General features: G+C 42.2%; 1 pseudogene; it reads right to left on the bottom strand.

Annotated features, from left to right (window-relative positions):
* Positions 1-671: 671 nt before the first annotated feature.
* LOC133752535 (casein kinase I-like) lies at positions 672-1768 on the bottom strand (annotated as a pseudogene).
* Between the last annotated feature and the right edge of the window lie 5479 nt (positions 1769-7247).

Raw genomic sequence — 7247 nt, 5'->3', positions numbered from 1 at the left:
AAATAAACAAGTAAAAACTCAAAAGTTCCTAGTTTAGTGATAACACAAGAAAGGACTATAAAAGATAAATGAATGGAAACAGATACTGTTATTTCTAGCACCTGTGAACTGACAGTCTCTCACATGGTCAAACACTGGAAACTCAGTCGCTACAATATATGTGCCAACTGGCAAACAAGAAAACAATCACTTTAAGAATATTTTAAAAGAAACAAATTGCAATCCAGGGGTAGAAAAACCCCAAGATTCACAATAGAGAAGTTATAATCACTACTAAGGTGGCCGAAGACCGTTCATGCTTTCTTCTACAACAAAGTTAAAAGCAGTTATAGTTCAAAACAAAACCTTTTTACAAAAATTTGACATTTGTACAATGTCTCCACCAATTTTCACGTGCAAACCATTAGTTAGCTTTTTCACCTGAAAAACAAAAAGCAAAAGAAAATCAGACAGTATCATACATTCGCTATCTTGGAAGTAAATACAATTACAGCGGCTACAACTCAAGATACATAAAGCATCACTATTGCTGCCCGGGGCCTCTCTATGATGAAATTAAGTTCTTTACATGGCTGGCCAGTGTACATAAGAAGGAAAAATTCTAGATTTGGGGAGAAACATTGCCACTCCTATCGTCTCCTATCGCCTGCTTCTGTTCCACGCTTTCACGCTTACAAACCTTTTAAGTTGCTCTTGGTTTTCTCAGTTTCCTTGCCTTTGGGGCTCTGGATCTGCTTGCCCTGACGCTGGAAGATGCCGCATGCGCTGTGGTTTTCTGCTTTAACACTGTCCAATCAAACGCATAGTCATATTGGTAGTTCAGGGTCCCGAAAAGGTTGCGGAAGAGCTGCCTCAGATACGTGTAATCCGGGGCCTCCTCAAACTTCAGGCCACGACAATACTTCAAGTATGTGGCAAACTCTTCAGGGAACCCCTTGCATAACACTTCAACAGGCGTGGACATCTTCTTCTCACGGATTTTCTCAAAAGTTTGCTTCACCGTTGCAGCCCTTACTCGTTGCCAGGGCAGGCTGCCTCTATTAAAATACATCAAGACATAGCCTAAGGACTCCATGTCATCCCGGCGACTCTGCTCCATACGGAGATGTGCATTGATGCTAGCATACTGAGCGGTGCCAATGAAGACTTTAGCCTCGCCGCACGCTATGTGTTTCTTTGTCCTATTGTCCCGGTACGCTTTGGCCAAACCAAAATCAATCAGGAACACCTGGTCCTGTACCGAGAAGGAGGGGTCCTGAGAGGTACTCGCAGCTCTGCCTCTCTTCCTCCTCCGCACTGGAGAGTCCAAGCACTTCTTACAGGAACCCTCAGTGCCCATTAGAAAGTTATGGGGCTTAACGTCTCCGTGTATGAAGTCCTTCGCATGCACGTACTCTAGCCTCGTGATCATCTGGTCGGCCAACATCAGTACAGTTTTCAGCGTGAACCTCCTGGAACACAAATTGAAGAGGTCTTCGAGGCTAGGTCCCAGGAGATCCATGACTAGCACATTGTAGTCTTTCTCCTGCCCATACCACTGGATGCGGGGGATGCCAACCCCACCCTGGAGAATCTTATAGAGTCGGTGCTCTTCCTGCAGTGTGGGGCTCGTGGCGTGCTGCGATTCCAGCTTCACGGCCAACTGCTTGCCGTCGGTGATGTTAACAGCCAGAAAAATGTCCCCGAAGCCACCAGACCCTATCTTCCTTAGCAGCTTGTATTTCTCTGCCACAAGGAATCTGGCCCTGGCGCCGCTGGTGCTCGCCATCCTGACACCCAAGATGGAGGCTGCGTGCCGAGGGCGCGACGCAGGCCTCGACGGCTCGCCCACGGGGCACAGCCACACGGGTGGCAGCGGGAAGCAGACGCCGGAGGCCTCCGCGGACGTTTCCGGGCCGGGCCTCGAACCGCGGGGACCCGTTCACCGCCACTCGGGCCCCTGTTCACCAGTACGCGCCGATTCCGCGAGGTGGTTCTGCGGCTGGCCCGCTGGCCCACTTCGCGGTTGGCCGGCTGGCCCACTTCTTCCCCGGGCGCTTCCGCTGCCTTGCTTTCCGGCCGCGTCGCGACCTGGAGACGCGCTGTGGCAAATTGGGCTTCACGGCTGTGTCCAGTGCCTCTGGCCCCGCTCCGAAGGGACCTCTGTATTTCAGCTGAACTGTGCCGTTCCGTTCTTAATTATGAATCTGATAGTCCTTCCTCCAGCCATGGCACACAAAGAAAAAGGACCCATTGAAATGTACTACTACAGATTCTTGCGTGGCTATGACACAGGCTTACGCTCATTTACACCATATGATTTTCTGTTCTGATGAATGTGTTCGTTTACATTTTGACAGAGCTCAACGAAAGAAGCTGAGCATATAGAACAATATACATTTTTGTATGATATTTACATACACGTTTCATATTATATCTGAATAAATCTCAGTAAATCCACGGACTTACTATAGTCAGTGGCTTCCACGATTTGTTGGGTTGCCATGGAAAGTGTAAATCAGAAACCTGAATATTGACCTACCATATGATCCAATCTTCCCACTCTTCGGAATTTACTGAGAACAAAAGGGAACAGTACATGAAAGAGATTATCTGTACCCCTTTTTCCTTGCAGCGTAATACACAATAGCAAAGATACGGAATCAACTCAGATAACCATCAACTAATAACTGGATAAAAAATTATAGTATATATACACTATGGAGTACTACTCAGCTGTAAAAAAAAAATCTTATTTTTCGCAATAAGATAGTTACAACCTGAAACCATTATACTTAATGAAATAACTCAGTTCTAAAAGGACAAATATCATGTTTTCCCTGATCCAATGCAATCTATAGAATACTTGTAATGTATTCAAGCGAAATAGTCATTTGGAGGATGGATGCGGGCCAGCGCTGTGGCGCAGCATGTTAAAGCCTTGGCCTGAAGCGCTCGCATCCCACATGGATGCCGGTTCTAGTCCCAGCTGCTGCTCTTCCAATCCAGCTCTCTGTTATGGCCGGGGAAAGCAGTAGAAATTGGCCCAAGTGCTTGGGCCCCTGCATCTGCCTGGGAGACCTGGAAGAAGTTTCTGGCTCCTGGCTTCGGATTGGTGCAGCTCTAACTGTTGTGGCCATAAGGGAGTGAACCAGCGGATGAAAAACCTCTCTCTCTTTCTTTACCTCTCTCTGTAACTCTGTCTTTCAAATAAATAAAAATAAATCTTTAAAAAAAGAGAGAGAATGGATGATTGTTTATAGCCCTTGTCTCTTCCACTGAGGAAGAATCTTTGGATTGATTTTTTTTTATTATTTTATTTTCTTCTCTTCATACTATTTGCTGAACTCCTCTACTTCGAGGAGGGCTAACTATAAGATCACTAAGTAAACTGATAATAGATCATCATAAATGTTAATAATGGGAATCCAAGAGGGAGGGTTGAGAGGGAAATATATATATCTATAAAATATATGAAATATATATATATCTATAAAATATATGAAACTTGTATAATTCAAATAAAAAATCTATAGGGCAAGTAGTCAGTGAAGGTTAGTTGTATCCCACAGGCTTCAGAGAAAGCCATTGTCCACTAGTGTAATTCTTTTTCTTTCTCACCCCCCCTCTCTCTCATATACTCTCTCTCTCTCAAAAGTCTTATCCTTGTTTTTAAGGCCTTCCACTGGATTGGAGAGACCCACACAGATTATGTACAGCAATCTCCTTTACTTAAAATCAACTACTGGGAACAGTGCTTTGGTGTAGTGGGCACTGGTTCAAGTCCCAGCCAGCTGCTCCTCCTCTGATCCAGCTCTCTGCTATAGCTTGGGAAAGCAGTAGAAGATGGCACCAGTCCTTGTGCTCCTGCAGTCATGTGGGAGACCTGGAAGAAGCTCCTGCCGCCTGGCTTTGGATCAGCACAGCTCTGGCCGTTGCGGCCATTTGGGGAGTGAACCAGCAGATGGAAAACCTCTTTCTGCCTCTACCTCTCTGTAACTCTGCCTTTCAAACAAATATATAATATTTTTTTAAAAAATCAACTCCTATGGATTTCACAGAGGCAAAATATTTCACAGTAGCATCAACATTAATGTTTAATTCTTAAATGAGGAAATAGTCTAACCAGTATGATACATGAAAAATCATACAAATTTATTATCATTTCAAAATATTATAACTACGTAGGCTTTTAAATAGACATATGTAGAAAGTAGGGGAAAAACCTACATCTTTAGATTTACTGTCTCCTTTACAGTGCTAACAAGAACATGGAAAAATTAGCCCACAGACCTGGAGGTGAAATATTCTACAAAGTGTCCATCTTCACCTCTTGGATCTCTCTAGACAAATAGCTCTCCCAACCAAAGAAGAAAGCAAACCTGGTTAAAGAATTCACTGATGGTAGTCTGAGTACGGACTAGCCATTTATCTATGAGAATTTCATTGGGGCCAGTGCTGTGGCGTAGCAGGTAAAGCCTATGCCTACAATGCTAGGATCCTATATGTGAGCCGGCTAGAGTCCCAGCTACTCCACTTTCTTTCAAGCTCCCTGTTAATGTACCTGGGAAAGCAGCAGAAGATGGCTCAGGTCCTTGGACCCCTGCACCCACATGGGACACCAGGAGGAACCTACTTGCACCTGGCTTCAGATTGGCCCGGGTCCAACTGTTTTGGCCATTTGGGGAATTAACCAATTTATGGAAGACCTCTCTCTCTCTCTCTCTCTCTAACTCTTTCAAATAAATCATTAAAAAAGAGAGAATTTCATTTCCGGCAGTGAAACATTACCTGGACAACAGACAAAACACTATGCATAAACAACTAGAAAGCTATAGAAAATACTGTCTATAATATTGAAGTGCATGAATGATCTGCCAAGGCAGAAAAAATTCTGAAGGGCCAAGATCCAGAAATAAAGAGAAAAAGTCAGTGATAAGGAGGACATCTCACTTCACTTTTCCCCTAATGCCTTAGACAACCATTATATACTTCGGAGAGGCTGGCTAACCATCAATGCTTCCAGCAGTTTCATAAGGCTGGAGATGACAACTGGAATTGAAAGCCCAATGAAGAGAATAGTATCATTTAACCAACACAGGCTTTCATTTTAAGCCATCAGAGTGATACACTTTAAGGAATCATTCAAAGAATGAAACCCAGCTGCTAATCAAATCAGGCGCATAATTTTCAGAGGTGAACTGCCCACATCCTAATTGCAGGAAGGGAGCAAAAGTAAATCCTCTTTGAAGGAAAGTTACAATTCTGAACCTCCGTATATCTCTACAACATTTCATATACAATATCTGGTCTATAATAAAAACAACATCCATACGTGACTTAAGACCCAGTAGCTAACATCAACAGAAAATTATATAACCCAAATAGATACATAAGAATCCTCAAAGTTGATATTACCAAACATAAACATGAAAACAGCTACAATCAACATGATTAAAATGAGATTTTCAAAATGGAATGGGAAGTTGTAAGTAGGAAATGTGTGTGACTTCCAGTTTCTGGTGTGGCATAAAAGGTGCATAAGTTGTCTGTCCACTGTAATAACAAATACAAATCTGAACAATTTGAAAAATCAACAACTCTTCTTAGATGCATCAAAGTGAGGTGAAAGGACAAGGTACTGCCCCCCAAAAGTAGGCAGATACAAAGAATTAAAGCATATTACAGTAGAAACCTCTGTGAGAACCAGTGCTGGAGTAAGAAAATCAGAACTGTAATTTGCAAAGTGCTGGCGGCTCACTGTGATCAAGTCTTATAGGGAAAAACTATTAGGAGGGCCCAGTCAAAAATTCATTTTTGTAAGTCTTACTTCCAGGAGCTCTACCACATACACACTGAATACCAGGGAAATTTCTTTTGGTGCTTATGTCAGCAAAGGGGAAATGGAAACATTGTGAAATACACCAGTCTGTTCTGTTGTACTTAATGAGGCTTAACCTCATTAAAAAGAAAACATTTTACAACAGCCTAACCTGCTGGGGATTTATCAGAATGTGAATTACCTAGGTGAAGGAAAATACCCAACTCCAGAGAGCTCTAGCATTATATGTAGGGGAAGAGAAATACCCAAATCCAAACTCCTCTAACCATCCAACCGCATCTAAATGGGAGGAACAGAGAGGTGTAGGTGGTGTTCACAGTCCAAATTCGAGGTCCACCCAAAGACTGAAACCTATAGAACTATAGAATGTTTGCTTTGCCATGACCTGTTAACACTACTGATAGGGACTCCAAGGGCCCCTGGAATAGAAAACAAAACACATAGGAAAGAGAAAACACATGATGTATTTCTCAAGGAGCGCTGAGGGAGAGGGAGACAGGAGAGGGAAGAAAATACATAGAATGCAATCTTCATATGTTATTGCAGTTGCAGATGGGACCTGATTGAGCGCTCTGCACACTTTTGTGCAAAAAAGCCTACTTCATAATCAGTTCTCTGATTGGTTCATGTAGCATATCTCATTAGAATACCTTTTTAGTTCCCTGCTGGTTGTTATTCTTGCCTCCTGATTGTCATCCCTAGCTCCTTATTTTCCTGCCTTCTGATTGGCTGTTATTCTGGCCTACTGTTTGCTTTTTATTCTGTCATACCCTCCCTTGATTGGTTAAATCTATACTCAGAAACAGGCCAATCAGTAAGGACTGCTTTGTGTATAAAACAGCCAGCACTTGCAAGCTTCTCTGGCAACTCTTCCCATTGAATCCCCATTCTGACTGCTATGACAGGAGGTTCTTGCCTTCAGTGAATGTCACTTTGCTCACTGAATCTATGCCTGAGGAAATTCTTTGACATGAGACAAGAATCAAGATCTTTTTCATTGTCCTGAAACACTACATTATAAATCATGTCCACCTTTCAACAAAAAATTACAAGGCATACTAAAAGCAAAAGAAAAAATTCTAAAGGGCTTAATTTCTCATTTATATTGAAGAATACTTTTGTCAGATACAAAATACTTTTTGCCAGATACACTATGTTGTTTGACCACTTTAAATATATCACCACGTTAAATATATCATCACCTTTCTGGCCTGCAAACTTTATGCTGAAAAATACATGAATAACTGATTAAAATGGCTCTGATTTTTATAGGTAAATCACTGTTTCCTCTTACTACTTTCGTAATTCTTTTTCTTATTGATTTTAAACACTTTGATTATAATGTGTATTAATGTGTTTCACTTTTGATTCATTCTAATTCCATTTCTTTGAGCTTCTTGAATCTGTATGTCCATTTCTTTAGGAA

This window comes from Lepus europaeus, chromosome X, assembly GCF_033115175.1.
Source record: "Lepus europaeus isolate LE1 chromosome X, mLepTim1.pri, whole genome shotgun sequence".
Taxonomy (NCBI): domain Eukaryota; kingdom Metazoa; phylum Chordata; class Mammalia; order Lagomorpha; family Leporidae; genus Lepus; species Lepus europaeus.
The sequence above is the reverse complement of the archived record's forward strand: the minus strand, read 5'-3'. Positions and strand labels throughout refer to the sequence as shown.